Below are 21,376 nucleotides of genomic sequence, written 5' to 3' on the forward strand. Positions count from 1 at the left end.
GGTGTCCTCAGCCCACGACTGGCTGCTGTGGGAATGCGAAGCCCGGCTCCTTGTCTCAGAGCGGGACAACCAGGAGGTGTGACGTACACCCCGGGGTTCCCAGGAGGATCAGGCTGAAGCTGGGACTTGGCCTCAAAGTGTCCCCTCGCATGGCCACCCCCTTCCCCTTCCTGCTCCTCTACTCCTGGTGCCCCTCCATCCAGGGGCCAGACCTTAAAGAGTCACCGCAAGAGAATCCTGGTCCCCAAGGAGCCTTCTGGGGGACCGGTGCTGAGAGAGGTTGTGGGCATGGCCCGCTGGGGCTCTGCCCGACCCAGGGCTGAGAGATGCAACCTCCCAGCTCTGGGTCCCTGCAGGAAGCGTTGGCAAGCACAGGGCCGGTCCTCCAAAGGCCCAGGTGCAGGGAGCCCAGGCCAAGCAGCCTGTGGAAGAAGCCACTTGCCCTGCCACCCCGGGAACACGACTGCAGGCCCCGGCCCTTCCCACCTCCTCCTCCTCCTCCTCTTCCCCCCCCGCCCCCCCCCCGACATGGCACAGGGCTCAGAGACACCTCAGACTCTTGCTACCCAAAGTGCAAAGGGCATCAGTTGCTCCTCTAACCCCCCCCCCCCCCCCCGCCCAGCAGACCGCGTTGTCCAGCCAGCCCCCGGGCCTCCCTGGGGTGCCCAGCACAAAAGCGCAGACACCCACCGGACCCTCAATCTCAGCTTTCGGATGTTTTTGCCACTCTAAGGACCCGCAGGCCAGCTGGGCCTTCGGGCAGGACAGAGAGCCCCGGAATCCGACGTGGAGAGCTGCGTGTACGTCCCCATCAGGAGGCGGTCCCCACCTCCGCGACTCTCCCCTTGCGGGGAGCGGCAGCCGCAGGGCCTCAGGGAAGACACCAGGCTGGGTCCCCGCGGCACAGCGGGGGCCCCGCACGCGACTTAGGGACGGCTGCTGGAGACTGCTGCGGCCACCCTGCTGCCGGGTTTCTGGAGGGCTTCCTGGAAGCAGCGTCCACACCAAGCCCTTGGAAGGCCCAGGCGACGGAGGAGCCGGTCAGGCAGGGGCCGAGGACGGTGAGAGGCCGGACGGGCGGGAAGGAGCATGTCAGGCAGGGGCAGAGGACGGTGACAGGCCGGGCGGGAAGGAGCCGGTCAGGCGGGGGCCCGGGACAGTGACGGGCCTGGGCCTGGCCGGGGAGGAGTGCGTCAGGCAGGGGCAGAGGACACGGGCTGGGTAAGGGTTAGGGTGACAGTTAGGGCACAATTCACACAATCGCAAAGATGTGGAAGCGACCCGAGTGCCCATCCATCCAGGAGTGCATTAATAAAATGTGGCGCGTGGACACCACGGAGTGCCATTGGGCTGTGAGGAGCAGCGGTGAGAGGGCGCCTCTCGTGTTCTCCTGGCCAGAGCTGGAACCCGTTCCAGTAAGCCAAGTATCCCAAGAATGGACACACGAGCGCCCCGTGAGCGCGCTCACCAGCAAATGGGTACGAACGGATGGACACCTAAGTGGACAGAGAGGAATCACCTTCATCATCGGGTGGGTGTCGGGCGGGTGGGGGGAGGGGAGGGGCATACACCTCCATTAGGAATGGGGTGGGTGCGCACCGACTGGGGGATGGGCGCACTTGAAGCTCTGACCCGAGGGGGGAGGCTGGGAGAGGGCAACGTACCCGACCTTAACATTGGTGCCCCCACAATACGCTGGAACAACATGAGAGGTAAATGAATAAGAACACAGGGGGGAGGGGGGCACGGGCAACACATGTCACCTGAATACTTGTACTCCCATCATCTGCTTGAAAAGAGAGAGAAAAGAAAATGCAATGAGAGAGGTAAGAGACACTTTTTAAAAATAACGACTCCAAAGAGAAAAGTAAAAGGAGGCCTGTGGAGCAGGTCTGGGTGTGACTCCGGATCCCCCAACATCAGCTGCCACCACCAAAGATTCCTACGTGGAGCCCATAGAACCCCAAAAGCAACGGGACGAGTTCTGGTCCCATACTCCCTCAAAATGACATCCTGGCCTCCTTCTGGAACTCCCTCCCCTCTCAGACTCTCAAGGTTTCCTCCAGCGTGTCGGTTCCCACAGAGCAGACCTTTGGTCTGAGACCTGACAGTCCAGATGCCACGCATGCTGCCGCGTGGCGGCGGTGTCGCGGCTTGGGACAAGAGGAGGCCCCACGGTGCGGGCTGGGGCGCCAGGCACCCCACGGCGGGCGCTGAGGGTGGGGGTGACCCCCACCCCGGGCCGCCGCCGCGCTCCCAGAAAGGGGACAGAACAAGAGGCAAAAAAAAAAAAAAAGAAGAAGAAGAAGCCTACGGCACCCGGTATTCCCAGGCGGTCTTCTCCCATCCAAGTACTAACCAGGCCCGACCCTGCTTAGCTTCCGAGACCAGAGGAGACCGGGGGGCGTTCAGGGTGGTGTGGCCCTAGACGGCGGAGGGCGCCCCTGCCCCGCTCAAGATCCCAGCGTCTCTGCGCTTCCCCGCCGCCTCCTCCCGCCCCAGGCCCCGCGCCCGGCCGGGCCTGTTGAGTTCGCCGGCCGGGTCCGGCGGGCTCCGAGGGACGGGGGTGACGGGCCGGGCCGGGCGGCCGGGGCGGGGGGCTGTCTCTCTCTCCACACACACACACTCACACTCACTCACACTCACACAAGATGCGCCTCCACGGCTGGACCCGCCAAGGTGGAGCCCTCCCAGCCCCCCTCGTCTCCTCGCCTGGCCTCCTTCACCTACCCGCTGCCCACCCCCAGCGCGTCGCCGCCGCTGACTGCGCACGCGCGCACCGGCACCGGGCGCTCGCCCTTTGACCCCAGCCAGGGGCCGCCCTCCCCCACAACCCCTTTCAGCTGTGCCCCCCGCCCTGTGGGCGGGCTGCCGCCTATTCCCCCGGGCCAGGGCTGGGGCACAGCGCAAGGGGGAGGGGAGCGAGTGTATGGGGCATCTCTCTCTGGGGATGTGTCCCATGGGTGGGGTGGGGTGGGGTGGGGTGGCGTGGTTTGTGGGGCGCTGAAGAAATCAGTCCCCTCCATCTCCTACCTCTGGAAAACGCCCAAGCCCTTGGAGAACTGCCGGCACCGCGACCGTGGGGGCCGGGACCCTCCTCTGTGTCCTCCTGTGGCCCGGTCCAAGGGGCCTGGGCCTGGCCGGGGCTGCATTGGACCCCGACCACCCTGGCGTGTGGACTCGCTAAAAATCGGCGATTAGATATTGGATTCCAGCTTCCTTGAGGTCATTTCACTAATGAGTGCACCGGAAAGAGTTTCCTAATCCATCTGTGAGGGTGGCAACTGAAAGAGAATTTGAAAGCTGACAGAATAGGCGAGGGAAGGCATAGGAGATTTCCACACCCAGCAAGGAAGACTTTCCCGAAATGGAAGAAAGAAAGGAGCAAACAGAGACACCGGTAGCCCGCCCGGAAAAGAGTCTGCCCCTGAGAGAAAGTACCCTGACCAGGTTCACCCGTGGGTGGGTGGCCAGCTAGCGGCATTCAGAAGAGCGAGGCCCGCAGTCTGTGCGGAAGACACCTGCACTCGGGTGTGTGTGGCGGCACGATTCACAAGCAGCTCCAGATGTTAAACCAAGGAGAAGCCAGGGAGTTCCCAACGCCCCAGGTGTCCTCAGCCCACGACTGGCTGCTGTGGGAATGCGAAGCCCGGCTCCTTGTCTCAGAGCGGGACAACCAGGAGGTGTGACGTACACCCCGGGGTTCCCAGGAGGATCAGGCTGAAGCTGGGACTTGGCCTCAAAGTGTCCCCTCGCATGGCCACCCCCTTCCCCTTCCTGCTCCTCTACTCCTGGTGCCCCTCCATCCAGGGGCCAGACCTTAAAGAGTCACCGCAAGAGAATCCTGGTCCCCAAGGAGCCTTCTGGGGGACCGGTGCTGAGAGAGGTTGTGGGCATGGCCCGCTGGGGCTCTGCCCGACCCAGGGCTGAGAGATGCAACCTCCCAGCTCTGGGTCCCTGCAGGAAGCGTTGGCAAGCACAGGGCCGGTCCTCCAAAGGCCCAGGTGCAGGGAGCCCAGGCCAAGCAGCCTGTGGAAGAAGCCACTTGCCCTGCCACCCCGGGAACACGACTGCAGGCCCCGGCCCTTCCCACCTCCTCCTCCTCCTCCTCTTCCCCCCCCCGCCCCCCCCCGACATGGCACAGGGCTCAGAGACACCTCAGACTCTTGCTACCCAAAGTGCAAAGGGCATCAGTTGCTCCTCTAACCCCCCCCCCCCCGCCCAGCAGACCGCGTTGTCCAGCCAGCCCCCGGGCCTCCCTGGGGTGCCCAGCACAAAAGCGCAGACACCCACCGGACCCTCAATCTCAGCTTTCGGATGTTTTTGCCACTCTAAGGACCCGCAGGCCAGCTGGGCCTTCGGGCAGGACAGAGAGCCCCGGAATCCGACGTGGAGAGCTGCGTGTACGTCCCCATCAGGAGGCGGTCCCCACCTCCGCGACTCTCCCCTTGCGGGGAGCGGCAGCCGCAGGGCCTCAGGGAAGACACCAGGCTGGGTCCCCGCGGCACAGCGGGGGCCCCGCACGCGACTTAGGGACGGCTGCTGGAGACTGCTGCGGCCACCCTGCTGCCGGGTTTCTGGAGGGCTTCCTGGAAGCAGCGTCCACACCAAGCCCTTGGAAGGCCCAGGCGACGGAGGAGCCGGTCAGGCAGGGGCCGAGGACGGTGAGAGGCCGGACGGGCGGGAAGGAGCATGTCAGGCAGGGGCAGAGGACGGTGACAGGCCGGGCGGGAAGGAGCCGGTCAGGCGGGGGCCCGGGACAGTGACGGGCCTGGGCCTGGCCGGGGAGGAGTGCGTCAGGCAGGGGCAGAGGACACGGGCTGGGTAAGGGTTAGGGTGACAGTTAGGGCACAATTCACACAATCGCAAAGATGTGGAAGCGACCCGAGTGCCCATCCATCCAGGAGTGCATTAATAAAATGTGGCGCGTGGACACCACGGAGTGCCATTGGGCTGTGAGGAGCAGCGGTGAGAGGGCGCCTCTCGTGTTCTCCTGGCCAGAGCTGGAACCCGTTCCAGTAAGCCAAGTATCCCAAGAATGGACACACGAGCGCCCCGTGAGCGCGCTCACCAGCAAATGGGTACGAACGGATGGACACCTAAGTGGACAGAGAGGAATCACCTTCATCATCGGGTGGGTGTCGGGCGGGTGGGGGGAGGGGAGGGGCATACACCTCCATTAGGAATGGGGTGGGTGCGCACCGACTGGGGGATGGGCGCACTTGAAGCTCTGACCCGAGGGGGGAGGCTGGGAGAGGGCAACGTACCCGACCTTAACATTGGTGCCCCCACAATACGCTGGAACAACATGAGAGGTAAATGAATAAGAACACAGGGGGGAGGGGGGCACGGGCAACACATGTCACCTGAATACTTGTACTCCCATCATCTGCTTGAAAAGAGAGAGAAAAGAAAATGCAATGAGAGAGGTAAGAGACACTTTTTAAAAATAACGACTCCAAAGAGAAAAGTAAAAGGAGGCCTGTGGAGCAGGTCTGGGTGTGACTCCGGATCCCCCAACATCAGCTGCCACCACCAAAGATTCCTACGTGGAGCCCATAGAACCCCAAAAGCAACGGGACGAGTTCTGGTCCCATACTCCCTCAAAATGACATCCTGGCCTCCTTCTGGAACTCCCTCCCCTCTCAGACTCTCAAGGTTTCCTCCAGCGTGTCGGTTCCCACAGAGCAGACCTTTGGTCTGAGACCTGACAGTCCAGATGCCACGCATGCTGCCGCGTGGCGGCGGTGTCGCGGCTTGGGACAAGAGGAGGCCCCACGGTGCGGGCTGGGGCGCCAGGCACCCCACGGCGGGCGCTGAGGGTGGGGGTGACCCCCACCCCGGGCCGCCGCCGCGCTCCCAGAAAGGGGACAGAACAAGAGGCAAAAAAAAAAAAAAAGAAGAAGAAGAAGCCTACGGCACCCGGTATTCCCAGGCGGTCTTCTCCCATCCAAGTACTAACCAGGCCCGACCCTGCTTAGCTTCCGAGACCAGAGGAGACCGGGGGGCGTTCAGGGTGGTGTGGCCCTAGACGGCGGAGGGCGCCCCTGCCCCGCTCAAGATCCCAGCGTCTCTGCGCTTCCCCGCCGCCTCCTCCCGCCCCAGGCCCCGCGCCCGGCCGGGCCTGTTGAGTTCGCCGGCCGGGTCCGGCGGGCTCCGAGGGACGGGGGTGACGGGCCGGGCCGGGCGGCCGGGGCGGGGGGCTGTCTCTCTCTCCACACACACACACTCACACTCACTCACACTCACACAAGATGCGCCTCCACGGCTGGACCCGCCAAGGTGGAGCCCTCCCAGCCCCCCTCGTCTCCTCGCCTGGCCTCCTTCACCTACCCGCTGCCCACCCCCAGCGCATCGCCGCCGCTGACTGCGCACGCGCGCACCGGCACCGGGCGCTCGCCCTTTGACCCCAGCCAGGGGCCGCCCTCCCCCACAACCCCTTTCAGCTGTGCCCCCCGCCCTGTGGGCGGGCTGCCGCCTATTCCCCCGGGCCAGGGCTGGGGCACAGCGCAAGGGGGAGGGGAGCGAGTGTATGGGGCATCTCTCTCTGGGGATGTGTCCCATGGGTGGGGTGGGGTGGGGTGGGGTGGCGTGGTTTGTGGGGCGCTGAAGAAATCAGTCCCCTCCATCTCCTACCTCTGGAAAACGCCCAAGCCCTTGGAGAACTGCCGGCACCGCGACCGTGGGGGCCGGGACCCTCCTCTGTGTCCTCCTGTGGCCCGGTCCAAGGGGCCTGGGCCTGGCCGGGGCTGCATTGGACCCCGACCACCCTGGCGTGTGGACTCGCTAAAAATCGGCGATTAGATATTGGATTCCAGCTTCCTTGAGGTCATTTCACTAATGAGTGCACCGGAAAGAGTTTCCTAATCCATCTGTGAGGGTGGCAACTGAAAGAGAATTTGAAAGCTGACAGAATAGGCGAGGGAAGGCATAGGAGATTTCCACACCCAGCAAGGAAGACTTTCCCGAAATGGAAGAAAGAAAGGAGCAAACAGAGACACCGGTAGCCCGCCCGGAAAAGAGTCTGCCCCTGAGAGAAAGTACCCTGACCAGGTTCACCCGTGGGTGGGTGGCCAGCTAGCGGCATTCAGAAGAGCGAGGCCCGCAGTCTGTGCGGAAGACACCTGCACTCGGGTGTGTGTGGCGGCACGATTCACAAGCAGCTCCAGATGTTAAACCAAGGAGAAGCCAGGGAGTTCCCAACGCCCCAGGTGTCCTCAGCCCACGACTGGCTGCTGTGGGAATGCGAAGCCCGGCTCCTTGTCTCAGAGCGGGACAACCAGGAGGTGTGACGTACACCCCGGGGTTCCCAGGAGGATCAGGCTGAAGCTGGGACTTGGCCTCAAAGTGTCCCCTCGCATGGCCACCCCCTTCCCCTTCCTGCTCCTCTACTCCTGGTGCCCCTCCATCCAGGGGCCAGACCTTAAAGAGTCACCGCAAGAGAATCCTGGTCCCCAAGGAGCCTTCTGGGGGACCGGTGCTGAGAGAGGTTGTGGGCATGGCCCGCTGGGGCTCTGCCCGACCCAGGGCTGAGAGATGCAACCTCCCAGCTCTGGGTCCCTGCAGGAAGCGTTGGCAAGCACAGGGCCGGTCCTCCAAAGGCCCAGGTGCAGGGAGCCCAGGCCAAGCAGCCTGTGGAAGAAGCCACTTGCCCTGCCACCCCGGGAACACGACTGCAGGCCCCGGCCCTTCCCACCTCCTCCTCCTCCTCCTCTTCCCCCCCCCGCCCCCCCCCGACATGGCACAGGGCTCAGAGACACCTCAGACTCTTGCTACCCAAAGTGCAAAGGGCATCAGTTGCTCCTCTAACCCCCCCCCCCCGCCCAGCAGACCGCGTTGTCCAGCCAGCCCCCGGGCCTCCCTGGGGTGCCCAGCACAAAAGCGCAGACACCCACCGGACCCTCAATCTCAGCTTTCGGATGTTTTTGCCACTCTAAGGACCCGCAGGCCAGCTGGGCCTTCGGGCAGGACAGAGAGCCCCGGAATCCGACGTGGAGAGCTGCGTGTACGTCCCCATCAGGAGGCGGTCCCCACCTCCGCGACTCTCCCCTTGCGGGGAGCGGCAGCCGCAGGGCCTCAGGGAAGACACCAGGCTGGGTCCCCGCGGCACAGCGGGGGCCCCGCACGCGACTTAGGGACGGCTGCTGGAGACTGCTGCGGCCACCCTGCTGCCGGGTTTCTGGAGGGCTTCCTGGAAGCAGCGTCCACACCAAGCCCTTGGAAGGCCCAGGCGACGGAGGAGCCGGTCAGGCAGGGGCCGAGGACGGTGAGAGGCCGGACGGGCGGGAAGGAGCATGTCAGGCAGGGGCAGAGGACGGTGACAGGCCGGGCGGGAAGGAGCCGGTCAGGCGGGGGCCCGGGACAGTGACGGGCCTGGGCCTGGCCGGGGAGGAGTGCGTCAGGCAGGGGCAGAGGACACGGGCTGGGTAAGGGTTAGGGTGACAGTTAGGGCACAATTCACACAATCGCAAAGATGTGGAAGCGACCCGAGTGCCCATCCATCCAGGAGTGCATTAATAAAATGTGGCGCGTGGACACCACGGAGTGCCATTGGGCTGTGAGGAGCAGCGGTGAGAGGGCGCCTCTCGTGTTCTCCTGGCCAGAGCTGGAACCCGTTCCAGTAAGCCAAGTATCCCAAGAATGGACACACGAGCGCCCCGTGAGCGCGCTCACCAGCAAATGGGTACGAACGGATGGACACCTAAGTGGACAGAGAGGAATCACCTTCATCATCGGGTGGGTGTCGGGCGGGTGGGGGGAGGGGAGGGGCATACACCTCCATTAGGAATGGGGTGGGTGCGCACCGACTGGGGGATGGGCGCACTTGAAGCTCTGACCCGAGGGGGGAGGCTGGGAGAGGGCAACGTACCCGACCTTAACATTGGTGCCCCCACAATACGCTGGAACAACATGAGAGGTAAATGAATAAGAACACAGGGGGGAGGGGGGCACGGGCAACACATGTCACCTGAATACTTGTACTCCCATCATCTGCTTGAAAAGAGAGAGAAAAGAAAATGCAATGAGAGAGGTAAGAGACACTTTTTAAAAATAACGACTCCAAAGAGAAAAGTAAAAGGAGGCCTGTGGAGCAGGTCTGGGTGTGACTCCGGATCCCCCAACATCAGCTGCCACCACCAAAGATTCCTACGTGGAGCCCATAGAACCCCAAAAGCAACGGGACGAGTTCTGGTCCCATACTCCCTCAAAATGACATCCTGGCCTCCTTCTGGAACTCCCTCCCCTCTCAGACTCTCAAGGTTTCCTCCAGCGTGTCGGTTCCCACAGAGCAGACCTTTGGTCTGAGACCTGACAGTCCAGATGCCACGCATGCTGCCGCGTGGCGGCGGTGTCGCGGCTTGGGACAAGAGGAGGCCCCACGGTGCGGGCTGGGGCGCCAGGCACCCCACGGCGGGCGCTGAGGGTGGGGGTGACCCCCACCCCGGGCCGCCGCCGCGCTCCCAGAAAGGGGACAGAACAAGAGGCAAAAAAAAAAAAAAAAGAAGAAGAAGAAGCCTACGGCACCCGGTATTCCCAGGCGGTCTTCTCCCATCCAAGTACTAACCAGGCCCGACCCTGCTTAGCTTCCGAGACCAGAGGAGACCGGGGGGCGTTCAGGGTGGTGTGGCCCTAGACGGCGGAGGGCGCCCCTGCCCCGCTCAAGATCCCAGCGTCTCTGCGCTTCCCCGCCGCCTCCTCCCGCCCCAGGCCCCGCGCCCGGCCGGGCCTGTTGAGTTCGCCGGCCGGGTCCGGCGGGCTCCGAGGGACGGGGGTGACGGGCCGGGCCGGGCGGCCGGGGCGGGGGGCTGTCTCTCTCTCCACACACACACACTCACACTCACTCACACTCACACAAGATGCGCCTCCACGGCTGGACCCGCCAAGGTGGAGCCCTCCCAGCCCCCCTCGTCTCCTCGCCTGGCCTCCTTCACCTACCCGCTGCCCACCCCCAGCGCGTCGCCGCCGCTGACTGCGCACGCGCGCACCGGCACCGGGCGCTCGCCCTTTGACCCCAGCCAGGGGCCGCCCTCCCCCACAACCCCTTTCAGCTGTGCCCCCCGCCCTGTGGGCGGGCTGCCGCCTATTCCCCCGGGCCAGGGCTGGGGCACAGCGCAAGGGGGAGGGGAGCGAGTGTATGGGGCATCTCTCTCTGGGGATGTGTCCCATGGGTGGGGTGGGGTGGGGTGGGGTGGCGTGGTTTGTGGGGCGCTGAAGAAATCAGTCCCCTCCATCTCCTACCTCTGGAAAACGCCCAAGCCCTTGGAGAACTGCCGGCACCGCGACCGTGGGGGCCGGGACCCTCCTCTGTGTCCTCCTGTGGCCCGGTCCAAGGGGCCTGGGCCTGGCCGGGGCTGCATTGGACCCCGACCACCCTGGCGTGTGGACTCGCTAAAAATCGGCGATTAGATATTGGATTCCAGCTTCCTTGAGGTCATTTCACTAATGAGTGCACCGGAAAGAGTTTCCTAATCCATCTGTGAGGGTGGCAACTGAAAGAGAATTTGAAAGCTGACAGAATAGGCGAGGGAAGGCATAGGAGATTTCCACACCCAGCAAGGAAGACTTTCCCGAAATGGAAGAAAGAAAGGAGCAAACAGAGACACCGGTAGCCCGCCCGGAAAAGAGTCTGCCCCTGAGAGAAAGTACCCTGACCAGGTTCACCCGTGGGTGGGTGGCCAGCTAGCGGCATTCAGAAGAGCGAGGCCCGCAGTCTGTGCGGAAGACACCTGCACTCGGGTGTGTGTGGCGGCACGATTCACAAGCAGCTCCAGATGTTAAACCAAGGAGAAGCCAGGGAGTTCCCAACGCCCCAGGTGTCCTCAGCCCACGACTGGCTGCTGTGGGAATGCGAAGCCCGGCTCCTTGTCTCAGAGCGGGACAACCAGGAGGTGTGACGTACACCCCGGGGTTCCCAGGAGGATCAGGCTGAAGCTGGGACTTGGCCTCAAAGTGTCCCCTCGCATGGCCACCCCCTTCCCCTTCCTGCTCCTCTACTCCTGGTGCCCCTCCATCCAGGGGCCAGACCTTAAAGAGTCACCGCAAGAGAATCCTGGTCCCCAAGGAGCCTTCTGGGGGACCGGTGCTGAGAGAGGTTGTGGGCATGGCCCGCTGGGGCTCTGCCCGACCCAGGGCTGAGAGATGCAACCTCCCAGCTCTGGGTCCCTGCAGGAAGCGTTGGCAAGCACAGGGCCGGTCCTCCAAAGGCCCAGGTGCAGGGAGCCCAGGCCAAGCAGCCTGTGGAAGAAGCCACTTGCCCTGCCACCCCGGGAACACGGCTGCAGGCCCCGGCCCTTCCCACCTCCTCCTCCTCCTCCTCTTCCCCCCCCGCCCCCCCCCCGACATGGCACAGGGCTCAGAGACACCTCAGACTCTTGCTACCCAAAGTGCAAAGGGCATCAGTTGCTCCTCTAACCCCCCCCCCCGCCCAGCAGACCGCGTTGTCCAGCCAGCCCCCGGGCCTCCCTGGGGTGCCCAGCACAAAAGCGCAGACACCCACCGGACCCTCAATCTCAGCTTTCGGATGTTTTTGCCACTCTAAGGACCCGCAGGCCAGCTGGGCCTTCGGGCAGGACAGAGAGCCCCGGAATCCGACGTGGAGAGCTGCGTGTACGTCCCCATCAGGAGGCGGTCCCCACCTCCGCGACTCTCCCCTTGCGGGGAGCGGCAGCCGCAGGGCCTCAGGGAAGACACCAGGCTGGGTCCCCGCGGCACAGCGGGGGCCCCGCACGCGACTTAGGGACGGCTGCTGGAGACTGCTGCGGCCACCCTGCTGCCGGGTTTCTGGAGGGCTTCCTGGAAGCAGCGTCCACACCAAGCCCTTGGAAGGCCCAGGCGACGGAGGAGCCGGTCAGGCAGGGGCCGAGGACGGTGAGAGGCCGGACGGGCGGGAAGGAGCATGTCAGGCAGGGGCAGAGGACGGTGACAGGCCGGGCGGGAAGGAGCCGGTCAGGCGGGGGCCCGGGACAGTGACGGGCCTGGGCCTGGCCGGGGAGGAGTGCGTCAGGCAGGGGCAGAGGACACGGGCTGGGTAAGGGTTAGGGTGACAGTTAGGGCACAATTCACACAATCGCAAAGATGTGGAAGCGACCCGAGTGCCCATCCATCCAGGAGTGCATTAATAAAATGTGGCGCGTGGACACCACGGAGTGCCATTGGGCTGTGAGGAGCAGCGGTGAGAGGGCGCCTCTCGTGTTCTCCTGGCCAGAGCTGGAACCCGTTCCAGTAAGCCAAGTATCCCAAGAATGGACACACGAGCGCCCCGTGAGCGCGCTCACCAGCAAATGGGTACGAACGGATGGACACCTAAGTGGACAGAGAGGAATCACCTTCATCATCGGGTGGGTGTCGGGCGGGTGGGGGGAGGGGAGGGGCATACACCTCCATTAGGAATGGGGTGGGTGCGCACCGACTGGGGGATGGGCGCACTTGAAGCTCTGACCCGAGGGGGGAGGCTGGGAGAGGGCAACGTACCCGACCTTAACATTGGTGCCCCCACAATACGCTGGAACAACATGAGAGGTAAATGAATAAGAACACAGGGGGGAGGGGGGCACGGGCAACACATGTCACCTGAATACTTGTACTCCCATCATCTGCTTGAAAAGAGAGAGAAAAGAAAATGCAATGAGAGAGGTAAGAGACACTTTTTAAAAATAACGACTCCAAAGAGAAAAGTAAAAGGAGGCCTGTGGAGCAGGTCTGGGTGTGACTCCGGATCCCCCAACATCAGCTGCCACCACCAAAGATTCCTACGTGGAGCCCATAGAACCCCAAAAGCAACGGGACGAGTTCTGGTCCCATACTCCCTCAAAATGACATCCTGGCCTCCTTCTGGAACTCCCTCCCCTCTCAGACTCTCAAGGTTTCCTCCAGCGTGTCGGTTCCCACAGAGCAGACCTTTGGTCTGAGACCTGACAGTCCAGATGCCACGCATGCTGCCGCGTGGCGGCGGTGTCGCGGCTTGGGACAAGAGGAGGCCCCACGGTGCGGGCTGGGGCGCCAGGCACCCCACGGCGGGCGCTGAGGGTGGGGGTGACCCCCACCCCGGGCCGCCGCCGCGCTCCCAGAAAGGGGACAGAACAAGAGGCAAAAAAAAAAAAAAAGAAGAAGAAGAAGCCTACGGCACCCGGTATTCCCAGGCGGTCTTCTCCCATCCAAGTACTAACCAGGCCCGACCCTGCTTAGCTTCCGAGACCAGAGGAGACCGGGGGGCGTTCAGGGTGGTGTGGCCCTAGACGGCGGAGGGCGCCCCTGCCCCGCTCAAGATCCCAGCGTCTCTGCGCTTCCCCGCCGCCTCCTCCCGCCCCAGGCCCCGCGCCCGGCCGGGCCTGTTGAGTTCGCCGGCCGGGTCCGGCGGGCTCCGAGGGACGGGGGTGACGGGCCGGGCCGGGCGGCCGGGGCGGGGGGCTGTCTCTCTCTCCACACACACACACTCACACTCACTCACACTCACACAAGATGCGCCTCCACGGCTGGACCCGCCAAGGTGGAGCCCTCCCAGCCCCCCTCGTCTCCTCGCCTGGCCTCCTTCACCTACCCGCTGCCCACCCCCAGCGCGTCGCCGCCGCTGACTGCGCACGCGCGCACCGGCACCGGGCGCTCGCCCTTTGACCCCAGCCAGGGGCCGCCCTCCCCCACAACCCCTTTCAGCTGTGCCCCCCGCCCTGTGGGCGGGCTGCCGCCTATTCCCCCGGGCCAGGGCTGGGGCACAGCGCAAGGGGGAGGGGAGCGAGTGTATGGGGCATCTCTCTCTGGGGATGTGTCCCATGGGTGGGGTGGGGTGGGGTGGGGTGGCGTGGTTTGTGGGGCGCTGAAGAAATCAGTCCCCTCCATCTCCTACCTCTGGAAAACGCCCAAGCCCTTGGAGAACTGCCGGCACCGCGACCGTGGGGGCCGGGACCCTCCTCTGTGTCCTCCTGTGGCCCGGTCCAAGGGGCCTGGGCCTGGCCGGGGCTGCATTGGACCCCGACCACCCTGGCGTGTGGACTCGCTAAAAATCGGCGATTAGATATTGGATTCCAGCTTCCTTGAGGTCATTTCACTAATGAGTGCACCGGAAAGAGTTTCCTAATCCATCTGTGAGGGTGGCAACTGAAAGAGAATTTGAAAGCTGACAGAATAGGCGAGGGAAGGCATAGGAGATTTCCACACCCAGCAAGGAAGACTTTCCCGAAATGGAAGAAAGAAAGGAGCAAACAGAGACACCGGTAGCCCGCCCGGAAAAGAGTCTGCCCCTGAGAGAAAGTACCCTGACCAGGTTCACCCGTGGGTGGGTGGCCAGCTAGCGGCATTCAGAAGAGCGAGGCCCGCAGTCTGTGCGGAAGACACCTGCACTCGGGTGTGTGTGGCGGCACGATTCACAAGCAGCTCCAGATGTTAAACCAAGGAGAAGCCAGGGAGTTCCCAACGCCCCAGGTGTCCTCAGCCCACGACTGGCTGCTGTGGGAATGCGAAGCCCGGCTCCTTGTCTCAGAGCGGGACAACCAGGAGGTGTGACGTACACCCCGGGGTTCCCAGGAGGATCAGGCTGAAGCTGGGACTTGGCCTCAAAGTGTCCCCTCGCATGGCCACCCCCTTCCCCTTCCTGCTCCTCTACTCCTGGTGCCCCTCCATCCAGGGGCCAGACCTTAAAGAGTCACCGCAAGAGAATCCTGGTCCCCAAGGAGCCTTCTGGGGGACCGGTGCTGAGAGAGGTTGTGGGCATGGCCCGCTGGGGCTCTGCCCGACCCAGGGCTGAGAGATGCAACCTCCCAGCTCTGGGTCCCTGCAGGAAGCGTTGGCAAGCACAGGGCCGGTCCTCCAAAGGCCCAGGTGCAGGGAGCCCAGGCCAAGCAGCCTGTGGAAGAAGCCACTTGCCCTGCCACCCCGGGAACACGACTGCAGGCCCCGGCCCTTCCCACCTCCTCCTCCTCCTCCTCTTCCCCCCCCGCCCCCCCCCCCGACATGGCACAGGGCTCAGAGACACCTCAGACTCTTGCTACCCAAAGTGCAAAGGGCATCAGTTGCTCCTCTAACCCCCCCCCCCCCCCCCCGCCCAGCAGACCGCGTTGTCCAGCCAGCCCCCGGGCCTCCCTGGGGTGCCCAGCACAAAAGCGCAGACACCCACCGGACCCTCAATCTCAGCTTTCGGATGTTTTTGCCACTCTAAGGACCCGCAGGCCAGCTGGGCCTTCGGGCAGGACAGAGAGCCCCGGAATCCGACGTGGAGAGCTGCGTGTACGTCCCCATCAGGAGGCGGTCCCCACCTCCGCGACTCTCCCCTTGCGGGGAGCGGCAGCCGCAGGGCCTCAGGGAAGACACCAGGCTGGGTCCCCGCGGCACAGCGGGGGCCCCGCACGCGACTTAGGGACGGCTGCTGGAGACTGCTGCGGCCACCCTGCTGCCGGGTTTCTGGAGGGCTTCCTGGAAGCAGCGTCCACACCAAGCCCTTGGAAGGCCCAGGCGACGGAGGAGCCGGTCAGGCAGGGGCCGAGGACGGTGAGAGGCCGGACGGGCGGGAAGGAGCATGTCAGGCAGGGGCAGAGGACGGTGACAGGCCGGGCGGGAAGGAGCCGGTCAGGCGGGGGCCCGGGACAGTGACGGGCCTGGGCCTGGCCGGGGAGGAGTGCGTCAGGCAGGGGCAGAGGACACGGGCTGGGTAAGGGTTAGGGTGACAGTTAGGGCACAATTCACACAATCGCAAAGATGTGGAAGCGACCCGAGTGCCCATCCATCCAGGAGTGCATTAATAAAATGTGGCGCGTGGACACCACGGAGTGCCATTGGGCTGTGAGGAGCAGCGGTGAGAGGGCGCCTCTCGTGTTCTCCTGGCCAGAGCTGGAACCCGTTCCAGTAAGCCAAGTATCCCAAGAATGGACACACGAGCGCCCCGTGAGCGCGCTCACCAGCAAATGGGTACGAACGGATGGACACCTAAGTGGACAGAGAGGAATCACCTTCATCATCGGGTGGGTGTCGGGCGGGTGGGGGGAGGGGAGGGGCATACACCTCCATTAGGAATGGGGTGGGTGCGCACCGACTGGGGGATGGGCGCACTTGAAGCTCTGACCCGAGGGGGGAGGCTGGGAGAGGGCAACGTACCCGACCTTAACATTGGTGCCCCCACAATACGCTGGAACAACATGAGAGGTAAATGAATAAGAACACAGGGGGGAGGGGGGCACGGGCAACACATGTCACCTGAATACTTGTACTCCCATCATCTGCTTGAAAAGAGAGAGAAAAGAAAATGCAATGAGAGAGGTAAGAGACACTTTTTAAAAATAACGACTCCAAAGAGAAAAGTAAAAGGAGGCCTGTGGAGCAGGTCTGGGTGTGACTCCGGATCCCCCAACATCAGCTGCCACCACCAAAGATTCCTACGTGGAGCCCATAGAACCCCAAAAGCAACGGGACGAGTTCTGGTCCCATACTCCCTCAAAATGACATCCTGGCCTCCTTCTGGAACTCCCTCCCCTCTCAGACTCTCAAGGTTTCCTCCAGCGTGTCGGTTCCCACAGAGCAGACCTTTGGTCTGAGACCTGACAGTCCAGATGCCACGCATGCTGCCGCGTGGCGGCGGTGTCGCGGCTTGGGACAAGAGGAGGCCCCACGGTGCGGGCTGGGGCGCCAGGCACCCCACGGCGGGCGCTGAGGGTGGGGGTGACCCCCACCCCGGGCCGCCGCCGCGCTCCCAGAAAGGGGACAGAACAAGAGGCAAAAAAAAAAAAAAAGAAGAAGAAGAAGCCTACGGCACCCGGTATTCCCAGGCGGTCTTCTCCCATCCAAGTACTAACCAGGCCCGACCCTGCTTAGCTTCCGAGACCAGAGGAGACCGGGGGGCGTTCAGGGTGGTGTGGCCCTAGACGGCGGAGGGCGCCCCTGCCCCGCTCAAGATCCCAGCGTCTCTGCGCTTCCCCGCCGCCTCCTCCCGCCCCAGGCCCCGCGCCCGGCCGGGCCTGTTGAGTTCGCCGGCCGGGTCCGGCGGGCTCCGAGGGACGGGGGTGACGGGCCGGGCCGGGCGGCCGGGGCGGGGGGCTGTCTCTCTCTCCACACACACACACTCACACTCACTCACACTCACACAAGATGCGCCTCCACGGCTGGACCCGCCAAGGTGGAGCCCTCCCAGCCCCCCTCGTCTCCTCGCCTGGCCTCCTTCACCTACCCGCTGCCCACCCCCAGCGCGTCGCCGCCGCTGACTGCGCACGCGCGCACCGGCACCGGGCGCTCGCCCTTTGACCCCAGCCAGGGGCCGCCCTCCCCCACAACCCCTTTCAGCTGTGCCCCCCGCCCTGTGGGCGGGCTGCCGCCTATTCCCCCGGGCCAGGGCTGGGGCACAGCGCAAGGGGGAGGGGAGCGAGTGTATGGGGCATCTCTCTCTGGGGATGTGTCCCATGGGTGGGGTGGGGTGGGGTGGGGTGGCGTGGTTTGTGGGGCGCTGAAGAAATCAGTCCCCTCCATCTCCTACCTCTGGAAAACGCCCAAGCCCTTGGAGAACTGCCGGCACCGCGACCGTGGGGGCCGGGACCCTCCTCTGTGTCCTCCTGTGGCCCGGTCCAAGGGGCCTGGGCCTGGCCGGGGCTGCATTGGACCCCGACCACCCTGGCGTGTGGACTCGCTAAAAATCGGCGATTAGATATTGGATTCCAGCTTCCTTGAGGTCATTTCACTAATGAGTGCACCGGAAAGAGTTTCCTAATCCATCTGTGAGGGTGGCAACTGAAAGAGAATTTGAAAGCTGACAGAATAGGCGAGGGAAGGCATAGGAGATTTCCACACCCAGCAAGGAAGACTTTCCCGAAATGGAAGAAAGAAAGGAGCAAACAGAGACACCGGTAGCCCGCCCGGAAAAGAGTCTGCCCCTGAGAGAAAGTACCCTGACCAGGTTCACCCGTGGGTGGGTGGCCAGCTAGCGGCATTCAGAAGAGCGAGGCCCGCAGTCTGTGCGGAAGACACCTGCACTCGGGTGTGTGTGGCGGCACGATTCACAAGCAGCTCCAGATGTTAAACCAAGGAGAAGCCAGGGAGTTCCCAACGCCCCAGGTGTCCTCAGCCCACGACTGGCTGCTGTGGGAATGCGAAGCCCGGCTCCTTGTCTCAGAGCGGGACAACCAGGAGGTGTGACGTACACCCCGGGGTTCCCAGGAGGATCAGGCTGAAGCTGGGACTTGGCCTCAAAGTGTCCCCTCGCATGGCCACCCCCTTCCCCTTCCTGCTCCTCTACTCCTGGTGCCCCTCCATCCAGGGGCCAGACCTTAAAGAGTCACCGCAAGAGAATCCTGGTCCCCAAGGAGCCTTCTGGGGGACCGGTGCTGAGAGAGGTTGTGGGCATGGCCCGCTGGGGCTCTGCCCGACCCAGGGCTGAGAGATGCAACCTCCCAGCTCTGGGTCCCTGCAGGAAGCGTTGGCAAGCACAGGGCCGGTCCTCCAAAGGCCCAGGTGCAGGGAGCCCAGGCCAAGCAGCCTGTGGAAGAAGCCACTTGCCCTGCCACCCCGGGAACACGACTGCAGGCCCCGGCCCTTCCCACCTCCTCCTCCTCCTCCTCTTCCCCCCCCGCCCCCCCCCCGACATGGCACAGGGCTCAGAGACACCTCAGACTCTTGCTACCCAAAGTGCAAAGGGCATCAGTTGCTCCTCTAACCCCCCCCCCCCCCCCCCCCGCCCAGCAGACCGCGTTGTCCAGCCAGCCCCCGGGCCTCCCTGGGGTGCCCAGCACAAAAGCGCAGACACCCACCGGACCCTCAATCTCAGCTTTCGGATGTTTTTGCCACTCTAAGGACCCGCAGGCCAGCTGGGCCTTCGGGCAGGACAGAGAGCCCCGGAATCCGACGTGGAGAGCTGCGTGTACGTCCCCATCAGGAGGCGGTCCCCACCTCCGCGACTCTCCCCTTGCGGGGAGCGGCAGCCGCAGGGCCTCAGGGAAGACACCAGGCTGGGTCCCCGCGGCACAGCGGGGGCCCCGCACGCGACTTAGGGACGGCTGCTGGAGACTGCTGCGGCCACCCTGCTGCCGGGTTTCTGGAGGGCTTCCTGGAAGCAGCGTCCACACCAAGCCCTTGGAAGGCCCAGGCGACGGAGGAGCCGGTCAGGCAGGGGCCGAGGACGGTGAGAGGCCGGACGGGCGGGAAGGAGCATGTCAGGCAGGGGCAGAGGACGGTGACAGGCCGGGCGGGAAGGAGCCGGTCAGGCGGGGGCCCGGGACAGTGACGGGCCTGGGCCTGGCCGGGGAGGAGTGCGTCAGGCAGGGGCAGAGGACACGGGCTGGGTAAGGGTTAGGGTGACAGTTAGGGCACAATTCACACAATCGCAAAGATGTGGAAGCGACCCGAGTGCCCATCCATCCAGGAGTGCATTAATAAAATGTGGCGCGTGGACACCACGGAGTGCCATTGGGCTGTGAGGAGCAGCGGTGAGAGGGCGCCTCTCGTGTTCTCCTGGCCAGAGCTGGAACCCGTTCCAGTAAGCCAAGTATCCCAAGAATGGACACACGAGCGCCCCGTGAGCGCGCTCACCAGCAAATGGGTACGAACGGATGGACACCTAAGTGGACAGAGAGGAATCACCTTCATCATCGGGTGGGTGTCGGGCGGGTGGGGGGAGGGGAGGGGCATACACCTCCATTAGGAATGGGGTGGGTGCGCACCGACTGGGGGATGGGCGCACTTGAAGCTCTGACCCGAGGGGGGAGGCTGGGAGAGGGCAACGTACCCGACCTTAACATTGGTGCCCCCACAATACGCTGGAACAACATGAGAGGTAAATGAATAAGAACACAGGGGGGAGGGGGGCACGGGCAACACATGTCACCTGAATACTTGTACTCCCATCATCTGCTTGAAAAGAGAGAGAAAAGAAAATGCAATGAGAGAGGTAAGAGACACTTTTTAAAAATAACGACTCCAAAGAGAAAAGTAAAAGGAGGCCTGTGGAGCAGGTCTGGGTGTGACTCCGGATCCCCCAACATCAGCTGCCACCACCAAAGATTCCTACGTGGAGCCCATAGAACCCCAAAAGCAACGGGACGAGTTCTGGTCCCATACTCCCTCAAAATGACATCCTGGCCTCCTTCTGGAACTCCCTCCCCTCTCAGACTCTCAAGGTTTCCTCCAGCGTGTCGGTTCCCACAGAGCAGACCTTTGGTCTGAGACCTGACAGTCCAGATGCCACGCATGCTGCCGCGTGGCGGCGGTGTCGCGGCTTGGGACAAGAGGAGGCCCCACGGTGCGGGCTGGGGCGCCAGGCACCCCACGGCGGGCGCTGAGGGTGGGGGTGACCCCCACCCCGGGCCGCCGCCGCGCTCCCAGAAAGGGGACAGAACAAGAGGCAAAAAAAAAAAAAAAAGAAGAAGAAGAAGCCTACGGCACCCGGTATTCCCAGGCGGTCTTCTCCCATCCAAGTACTAACCAGGCCCGACCCTGCTTAGCTTCCGAGACCAGAGGAGACCGGGGGGCGTTCAGGGTGGTGTGGCCCTAGACGGCGGAGGGCGCCCCTGCCCCGCTCAAGATCCCAGCGTCTCTGCGCTTCCCCGCCGCCTCCTCCCGCCCCAGGCCCCGCGCCCGGCCGGGCCTGTTGAGTTCGCCGGCCGGGTCCGGCGGGCTCCGAGGGACGGGGGTGACGGGCCGGGCCGGGCGGCCGGGGCGGGGGGCTGTCTCTCTCTCCACACACACACACTCACACTCACTCACACTCACACAAGATGCGCCTCCACGGCTGGACCCGCCAAGGTGGAGCCCTCCCAGCCCCCCTCGTCTCCTCGCCTGGCCTCCTTCACCTACCCGCTGCCCACCCCCAGCGCGTCGCCGCCGCTGACTGCGCACGCGCGCACCGGCACCGGGCGCTCGCCCTTTGACCCCAGCCAGGGGCCGCCCTCCCCCACAACCCCTTTCAGCTGTGCCCCCCGCCCTGTGGGCGGGCTGCCGCCTATTCCCCCGGGCCAGGGCTGGGGCACAGCGCAAGGGGGAGGGGAGCGAGTGTATGGGGCATCTCTCTCTGGGGATGTGTCCCATGGGTGGGGTGGGGTGGGGTGGGGTGGCGTGGTTTGTGGGGCGCTGAAGAAATCAGTCCCCTCCATCTCCTACCTCTGGAAAACGCCCAAGCCCTTGGAGAACTGCCGGCACCGCGACCGTGGGGGCCGGGACCCTCCTCTGTGTCCTCCTGTGGCCCGGTCCAAGGGGCCTGGGCCTGGCCGGGGCTGCATTGGACCCCGACCACCCTGGCGTGTGGACTCGCTAAAAATCGGCGATTAGATATTGGATTCCAGCTTCCTTGAGGTCATTTCACTAATGAGTGCACCGGAAAGAGTTTCCTAATCCATCTGTGAGGGTGGCAACTGAAAGAGAATTTGAAAGCTGACAGAATAGGCGAGGGAAGGCATAGGAGATTTCCACACCCAGC

The 21,376-nt window shown here is 64.1% G+C and overlaps 6 pseudogenes; all 6 read right to left on the minus strand.

The window, feature by feature from the left end:
- Window positions 1-2,307: 2,307 nt before the first annotated feature.
- LOC142869246 (uncharacterized) lies at window positions 2,308-2,430 on the minus strand (annotated as a pseudogene).
- A 3,480-nt stretch (window positions 2,431-5,910) lies between these two features.
- On the minus strand, window positions 5,911-6,033 carry LOC142869248 (uncharacterized; annotated as a pseudogene).
- Window positions 6,034-9,513: 3,480 nt separating this feature from the next.
- On the minus strand, window positions 9,514-9,636 carry LOC142869249 (uncharacterized; annotated as a pseudogene).
- Window positions 9,637-13,114: 3,478 nt separating this feature from the next.
- Window positions 13,115-13,237, minus strand: LOC142869250 (uncharacterized; annotated as a pseudogene).
- Window positions 13,238-16,723: 3,486 nt separating this feature from the next.
- On the minus strand, window positions 16,724-16,846 carry LOC142869251 (uncharacterized; annotated as a pseudogene).
- Window positions 16,847-20,334: 3,488 nt separating this feature from the next.
- Window positions 20,335-20,457, minus strand: LOC142869252 (uncharacterized; annotated as a pseudogene).
- Between the last annotated feature and the right edge of the window lie 919 nt (window positions 20,458-21,376).

The sequence above is a fragment of the Microcebus murinus genome, unplaced genomic scaffold, assembly GCF_040939455.1.
Source record: "Microcebus murinus isolate Inina unplaced genomic scaffold, M.murinus_Inina_mat1.0 scaf065_hap2_Mmur4.0, whole genome shotgun sequence".
Classification (NCBI taxonomy): Eukaryota; Metazoa; Chordata; class Mammalia; order Primates; family Cheirogaleidae; genus Microcebus; species Microcebus murinus.